Genomic DNA, 8,966 nt, shown 5'->3' with positions numbered 1-8,966 from the left:
GTATGCGTGGAAAAAGAGATAAATTAAGGAAACAAAGGAGAGACTAATGTCAGAAATGGAGAGTGAGAGAAATAAATGGAGAGAAAGGTGAAAGAAAGGTGAACTGAGGGGTTAGAACGGGTGGATGAGGCAGCCAGATGAGAAGTTCCACGTTTAGAACAGGGTTGTTGACGCTGATTTCATTGATATTTTTTTATATTTATATTTATTTCTTAAGGGTGTATCCCTTTTGGGGTCACAGAGAGGATGCTGGAGCCTATCCAAGCTGCATATGGGCCAAGGCAGGGTATGTAAGCATTTGGGGGTTCAGTACCTTGCACAAGGGTACCTCGGCAGTGTCTACTACCAGAACACCTGGCTTGACCCAAGAACCCTCTCCTTCTCAGCCCAGTCCCCTACGGATTTAATTGATTTCTTAAACTACTTGGCTTTGATTTTAACTTGTTAAGAACTAATCTGTCAAAGCCCAGTGGTAGTGGCCACCTTAGATGAATATTTGCATTTTCAATATTGGCATTTTCCCTTCTGAACGATGGTGCTGTTTGTTCTGTTCTGCTTTTGTGTTTATAAAACTGTATTTTGCATGTACTCCAATCTTCTGAGTAATCTACTAGAGTTTACAATCAGAGATGTTGTTGTTTCCTCTAACAGCTGAATAATGGGAATATGCATTTGATTAACTGTCTTCGTGCATTTGCAAAATGTGCAAATATACGTCTGACCTGATCTACGGCTGTCGAATCATTTTGAAGACCTCATTTTAATGATGATGGTGATGTTAATCTTTGTCTCTTTGTATATTTGGTCCCTTAATGAGGATTTACTCGGGTTTTACAGTTTAATTAGTGTACCCACTCATTAAAATTTGTGGAAAGTGTGTGATGTTAAGCAAAATTGATGAATTAAGCTTGTGGTTGATATTTTTTATCCTTTGGTTGAGGTTAAGGTTAAGTTAGGGTGGCACCTAAATATTTATTTGAAGAAGTGTAGAGGTATAGCCTGGCCAGCGTGTGTGTGTGTGTGCCTGCGTGTGTCAGATCGCAGCCTACAGGCAGAGCGTATCATGACAAGCCTCATTAAGAGGGAACCTCTACTGTTCTGGCTGCTGATATCACCACTGCCAGACTTGTCTAATTATGCTCTCTAAGTGCTGTTTCATGCACATAATCAGCCCACTGCTCTCTGTGTATGACAGACCTGATCATTAGTTTTTATATTTCATATACTCTAATTAGTTATTCTGAAAACTTTGTCAAGCAAAAGGTGAATACATTTGTTTTCCTTTCTATGGTTGCCTTTCTTGCCTCCTATCACGGACAGTCAACTCTCATTCTACTTTATATTTTATGAGGCTTTTGTCACTATAAACAAGTCATGCGGCTGAATGTCACAGTATAATAGGCAGCTAACAAACGCCTTTGCTTGACTTTGTTCATTCTATCACTCCATCGTGAAGAGGACAAACTAATAAAGAGTAACAGTAACTTCCTCACAGTGTCTAATTGACCAAATGGAGTCCCCTGGAGGGGGGGGGAGCAGCAGTCTGATCACAGCAGCACTGATGATTATGATGATCATCCTAGAGCAGGAACTGGGAGCAGACTGGCCTAAATACATTTTCTGTGCTCTGTGGGTGAATAACACAATTACAGATAGGCAATAACTGTGTAAAATGTTTGAAGGACATTGATTGTGTATTTAAGCTCCTCAATTTATAAACAGTATATTTACCTATTCAGATGAAGGAATGATCCAAAGTGACAGCCAAGCCCATATCCTCCTGCCTCCCTCCACTGAGGCCAGGGGGCAGGTTAGTGATATCTGTAAATTCTTGAAGAGACCAGTCGAATGGACGGTCGGATGAGACAAAGGATTAGAGGACAGTGGAAGCAGATTGTCCACCAGCAAAGGAGAAGATATACACGGCTCACTGGGGAGGAGTCCAGTCCACCAAACTGTAACACAGTTGATGGCAGCCAAAGGACATAGACACTGATGCCAGTGGACCGTATGTATTTCCTGATTTTCTGCTACATTTCTTTGTTGGTGAGCCTTTCCAACATCTCCTGAGTTGAACTGGAAGCCCAAGTCTTGTCTTTTCTTCCTACTGCTTATCCGAGTCGTAGGGGGTAACAGCCTCAGCACAGAGGCCCAGACACTCCTCAGCCACTTCCACCAGCGCCTCTGATGGAATCCATTGGCTTTCCCAGGCCAGCCCAGAGTTATAATCTCTCCATCGTGTCTCGGGTCTGCCCCGGGGTCTGGTGCTCCCTGAACCAGCTCACCAGGGAGGCGCCCCGGAGGCTTTCTGACTCAAACCTCTTCAACTGATTACGCTTGACGAGAAGTAGCTAAAACAGACTCTTGTAACCACGTTAAGGCAGGTGGGGCCTCTATATCCTGTCAGTGTCCCGCTTCATTTTTTTCCCCTCGATTTTGAACAAAAATCCAAGACATTTCAACTCCGATCCGCAGTGGGGTCTACCTCACTGTCTCAGATTTAGAGCAGCTGGTCTTTGTCCAAGCCACTTCACACAGCTGCCAACTGTCTCGGTATGAGCTGGAGGCCGGAGAGAAACCATCATTCCTAAAAAGTAGAGACAGAATATTTCTATCCTCTGAACCCACGTAATTTAACCAGATGCACCCTGGGTAAGGTAGAAGAGACCTCCCAGGGACTCGCTGGGAGTCAAATGAATTTCCTATCCGATGGTTTAGACCAGGGGTGGTCAATACATCGATCGCGATCTTCCGGTGGATCGCCAAGGTACTATCGGTAGATCGCGTGACATTAAAAACACAGACGTCAGCCTATCATCCGTCCCGTCACTTGATTAATCTACAGGGCAGCCAGTCAGATGACATCTGAATTTTGTGGACACTTTGGTCACTGTGCATGCGCAAACAACGGCTCCAAGTGCAGCAAAGCTAACAAGCTAGTCAGTTCGTGACTGCGATTTTTTTCGCTTTTGTTTTTTTTTCTCTTAAACTTAAGAAAGGGAAAGTCCAAGTTGTTTTTCACAAAGGCAAAACCTGTACATAGTTAATTATGTTCTGTCGTGCAACATATGCGGTTAGGCAACGTACATCAACATAAGTTGTAAGAATCCTCGATGATTTTCTAAATAAATATAAAGGGTCGATCATTTCATAAATAGCTCATGCTAAAAAAGTCTGAGCACGCCTGATTTAGGCAATCTAACAAAACACATCTAATGGTACTCTTATCACATCAATATCAATATGCTAGTTGTTCTAGGGGAGACACAGTATATGAAGCTAAAATTTGCTTCATAAATGTCTTGCTGATCCTGGGTACAGGCCATGGGTGGGCCCAATCTCCCCATATGAGGACATCTGAAGGTGCACCTGGGCCATGGACTTATCTCTATATACTGTATACTGATGTTCATGTTGATGTTTTCTGGAAATCTACTGCGCGTCTGTCCATCCCAGGAAGACGGGTCCCTCATCTTGGCTCTTCTTCAGATTTCTTCTTTTCTTTATAAGGGTTGTAAGCTTTTCCTGACCCAGTTTGAGGGTCTAACTCGCTCATACATGTGCGCCGGAGGCTCATGGGCACGTTTGCTCTTCACACCGCAATGCAATTTTTCGACTGTTCAGTAGGAGTTCAGCAACAATCCACCGGGCAGATGTTTTAATGTCAATTATTAAAAAGTTACATGCTGAACTCCTCCTCTAACAAATGGGTGAACTGCCCACAGCAATATCAGTGGAAGAGTGGCTCTTGGCTCCCACAGCTCAGCTCTCTCCTGGCTTTTCCTTAGTTCCTCATTGCTTTACATTCTAAATGCCAGTAAGCAAATGTATTATCAGAAGAAAGCAAATGTTTCTTTTTTGCAACAATGGATCTCCTCTGTATTTAGTGGTTACTTTTGTAAACTCTCTACAAAAGGCTTTTTAACGTAGTGTCAGTCTTTATACATATTTTAGAATGTTTCATTACACTCCTGCACCATCAAGTCCTCCAGCTCCACACACATACGGAACATTTAAAAGTCATGAATGCACATTCCTTTTCCAAATCTCAATTCTGTCGATTTCCCGAGCCACCATACTAAGTGTGAAAAGGCCAAGACAGGTAAGAGGATCTTGTCATCGTCCTTTCTTCTTCTCACATCCAGAAATCTACCAATTGGGCCAAAAAAAGCTGAAATATTAATTGGAGGATCTTTTCACCTCAACAATTTATATTATCTGTTCTTATTAACGTGCTTACGTATGAAGAGAGGTATGAAAGTCTAAATGTGTTACCAAAAGGATATTGTGTCAGTTCATGCACGTTTATGTTTAATCTATAAAATATGAGCATTTGTGTCAACTGCGGGAGTCATTTTCCTGCAAACAAATTTTTCAGTCAAAAATTTGATCCAGCATTTTGCTTGTGAAGATGATCTGCCTTAACGTCCCGTCTTGCCTGAGGAAACAAGCTGCTTATTTTCTAACAGAGCTGTATTAGCGACGTGCTCATCGGCAACATTAGACAGCACTTTTAAGATTCTTTGCATTTTCAAAAGAGGAGAAATTTCTCAAACTTGTGGGATTTGCTGTCATCAAAGGGATTTGATAAACATTAGGTCAGGCAGACATCTAAAACTTTTTCATTGGTCTGTTGGAAAGAAAGATCAATATCAGTTGCAGCATGACAACATTTTCTTCTGTTTGACCTCGTCAGTGAGGATTCCTTGATCGAGCTAAGGAAAAAAATTAATGATTATCATTAACGTGTTACACCCGACTAATGCACCTTACAATAACCTTTTTTTCAAAGCTTTATTGAGATAAATAAGAATGTTGCTACAGTATTGAACAAAATAACTTATCTTGGGTTTAACATTACTTACTTTTTTGAGACACTGTATATCTAATTATAAGTCTAGTGAGGTTGTAATCCTTGATATTTAACGCACTAACAGAACAACAAGCTGTTGCTTCCTGTTGTGGTGGTATGACAGCTGCAGCCTCTAACCACATTTTTAACATTTAACAAAGTTGGATGTTTTTCTGCTGCCACAAGGCTCGCCAGTTTTATACTTGTGAAAATTGAACTCCTCTGGAGCCACTTAAAACTTTACTCGTCCAGTTGAGCTTGTTTGGTTAGCAAATTGAAGTTGAAATGACTTGTTATTGTATTGTGTTTTCTGGTCTTGTGACTAAGCTTAATTGTTGGCCCATTGTTACGTTCTGAGTTCCTGCACAAAGGTTTTTGATTTGCAGCATTAAAAAAATTCCACTTGCTTTCCTCTATAGTCAGTATCTTAGAAACTCACTGTTTCCATTGTTTGCCTTGTTTTCTGCAGCTGCTGCATCAGGTGAATCCGAGTGTAGGTCTGGTTGATATTCACCACACAATATAAGTATATTATTACATCCAAATACCACTTTGTGTGTTTCCAAGGAATTCCTGCCTCTTGCTTGTTGACTGCTGGGATGAGCTGACTATAATGAGTAGCAAGATGGCAGGTAACAGATTATTGGTATGTTCCAAATAAAAGATAAGACTGTGACTGTAAAATGGGATGTCATGTATGTTGTGTTTGCCAGACTCAAAGGTCCAGGTTATTCCCCCCCCCCCCTTCCCCCCATATACTGTATGTCTGTGTACTTCCTGACACAGAAGATAAGCGTGCACACACGCTAACATAATACTCAATTTGGAGCCCAGTGGATCTCCAGATTGTGTTTGCAGCCGTCAGTCTGGCAGCTCTCCAAAGCACCATTGAAGATTTTTTTTCCCCGTCTCTGTTTTCTTTATCATCATATTAAGATATTTCCCATGATGTCTAGCCTGTTGCAGGTGGGAGAGAGAGGAATTATATGTCTGGGTAATCAACTCACCTTCTGCTTGTTTTCCTGCCAAACACTGTACCAACCAGAGCGGCAGTGTCTGTTCTTCAGCGGTACTGTTGGTGAGCAGGATTACAGCAGAATTTAACCGCCCCGATACAAACTGGAACTGGAATGGTGGCGAGATGGTGGCAAAAGTGATAAAACTGTTAAAACTGAGGGCAGAATCATACATCATCCATCTTTAAATTATTTTTTATGCGTCACTCCAATGTCACACTTGGCTGTTACACGTTGGGATGTGTCAGCAGCGTTGTGTTGTTCAGTAGTTGTGCAGGAAGGAGGTGCAACAACTGCACTGATTATTTGTCATTTTTCATTCATATTTGTTTCTGTTTTGTCTCTCCGTTGATGTATGGAAGATGGCACTTGATGTTGTGGAAAAGAAATTCGGATTTTCTTTCTCATCATTATTTATGAGCTATCTTGAATTTCCTCGGCGAACCGCCACCTCATGATGGTGGAAATGTTCCCTAATGAGCCCAGAAGCTGCATTGTCTGGGGCAATTGGCCCCTGCTAAGGCCGCCCAAGGAAAACTGGTTCAAGGTGAAGTGTCAGATATGTGCAGTTCACCAAGAGCCTTATGAATAAAGTTATTAACAAGTATCAGTGTATTTCGCCTGGAGGGTTCCCAAGGCTCAGTAACGTGGGTCTGTCTTCCAGCAGACCCACTACCCTCACCAGGGTGTGGTACAATCCCAGCTGGAGTTGCACCAGGTGAGAGGTGGAGAGCTGGTGAAGGCTTATTATCAGGCCCCCAACTATCTTCCAGTATGTTGGGCTTCACCGTTGGTTCCCTGCACCTTCGGTTTGGGGAATGGATCCTGACTGTTTGTTCATATGTTTTAAACAGCAGGCTGGACCTCCCACCCTGTTTGGAATCCTTGGGAAAGATACTACTGGGTCTTTCTTCTGGGGACTCCATCACCCTGCTGGTTGACTTCACAGTCACATAGACGATGGGTAGCTCAGATTTCTGGAACTTGTGGGGCTGTCTCATACCCCTGGGACATTATCTGTGGAGTGGCAAACAGGGAAGGTGGACCCCAACTTTAAAAAAGGGGGACCGAAGGGTGTGTTCCAGCTGTCGGGGAATCCACCTCTTCAGCTTCCCCAGGAAGCTCTACCTGGGTATTGGAGCGGTTGAGCAATGTGATTCCATGGAAGAGTTTACCAGCTGTTCACCCTAGCTAGGGCACTGGAAGGGAACAATAGCTTTCCTTTTCCTTCCCAGTCTACATGTGACTTGGAGATCTGAAAATGTTTATGATCGTGTACACAGATGTCCACTGTGGATCCAGGAATGAGAGTGGGTAGACCCTTACTAAGCACCAGCCATCCCTGTATTATAGGAGCATAAGTTGAGGTTGTTCCCCGGGAAGGTGGAACTCCTCCATGGCTGCCCTTGCTCACTTATTCTGTTCATAACTTTAATGTGGTGAATTTCTATGAGCAGTCAGGTGGGGAGAGGGTCAGAATCAGAGGCCTGAGCGTTTGAGCTTTCTGTGGATGATGTTGTCCTTTTGGCCCTACTGAATATGTTTAAACAGACCCGCACTTCATCACCAAAAGTGAAATATTGTCACCTTTACAAACCAGACATGTTTGTAGACTTCATCAAAGGACCTCAATCAAGCTGGGACCGAGAAAAACACACCCCATTCCCAAACAGGGACCCTTCAAAGATACCGGAACCTTTATGAACCCTGTTGAGAAAGTGCTACAGCATTTCATTTTCGAAAAAAAAGACACCACGACGGAAAGATCTGTATACAAATTGAGCTTTATTTAAAATCCTCCAATAATGTGCCGAGACAGACCGAGATGAGAGGAAGAGATGATGCAGCCTGATTCTCATGAAGTCATTATCACTATCACAGTGGGAATATTACTCCAGTCAGGTTTAACACTCCACCACAACTATCGGTGTCTGCCATCTCCTTTTCCTTCTCCCTCCTTGTTTTGGATTTAAAATGTGTTTACACAGATAACAGTTTTTATACACTTTCATAGCATCAGACTTTACTTTCTATATTTTTATTAATGTTTGAAAAGAATAAAAATATAACTTTGCAGAAAGGAACACAGAACAGAGCAAAACTGGAGCGAAAAACAAGCAAAATTAAACCACTCGACAACTGACGTTAACATACACACTGTGTTAAGCCTTATGAGACCGAAACATCTACTGTGGTTATTATGGGAGCATGAAATGAAGCTCAAAAAATACTAAAATAAGAAAAAATGATAAGATCAAATCATTCTTTCAGAGCTTCAACATATATTTCTTATTAATTTAATTGATTCAAGACTGTCAAATGCGCAACAAATTTGATTTAAATATAAGTTTTCATTTAATTTTTTACCTTTTTGGGCACTTGGTAGTGTAAACAGCAAACAAAGGTTATTGCTGTTTTATTTTCTATTTGTTTTTCATCTTGCATATTTAACTCCCCTTCAAAATATCAGGTCAATGTGCTAAAACAGATTGATTAATAGCAAAAAGAAGAAGAAAACCTGCAAACACTCAGCCCTTTTTCTGCTGATTAGATGGATTATCCTGATTCTCAATGAACATGGACAGAGGGGATCAATGGCAATTTGTGGTGATGTCAACACTCGGTGATCTTTATACGCAGGCTGGCTGAACAAACGTGAGGCAAACACGTCCACATCATCCTCTGGTGCCTGGCTGTGCTAATCAATAGGACAAACTCATAACTAAACATTTCCCTCAAATTATTTTGCCTCAGAGATGGTGTCTGATGATTTATTCAGTTCTCAGCAGACTAATGAACATGTTTTTATTCCTCTGATTTTTAAAAAAAAATCAGATTCAATAAAAATGAGTGCGGAAGGTCACGATTGACACCTGAACTAGATTTGCGACTCTGCAGCCTTTGTGAGGGACATTTTTGTGTTACTGGGTGGGACAAAAGGAGATGTCAGCACGTTTTTTCTAACATTCATGTGTATTCAACAGGTTTATTTTTGACAGTCACATGTGCATTTAGTCAGGACGCACTAAGTGATCCATGCGTGTGTGGGGGACGTCCTGGAAGATCCCATCTGCCAATCATCCCACCTGTCTCATCTT

Source organism: Takifugu rubripes, chromosome 13 (assembly GCF_901000725.2).
Source record: "Takifugu rubripes chromosome 13, fTakRub1.2, whole genome shotgun sequence".
Lineage (NCBI taxonomy): Eukaryota > Metazoa > Chordata > Actinopteri > Tetraodontiformes > Tetraodontidae > Takifugu > Takifugu rubripes.
This window is presented reverse-complemented; position numbering follows the sequence as displayed.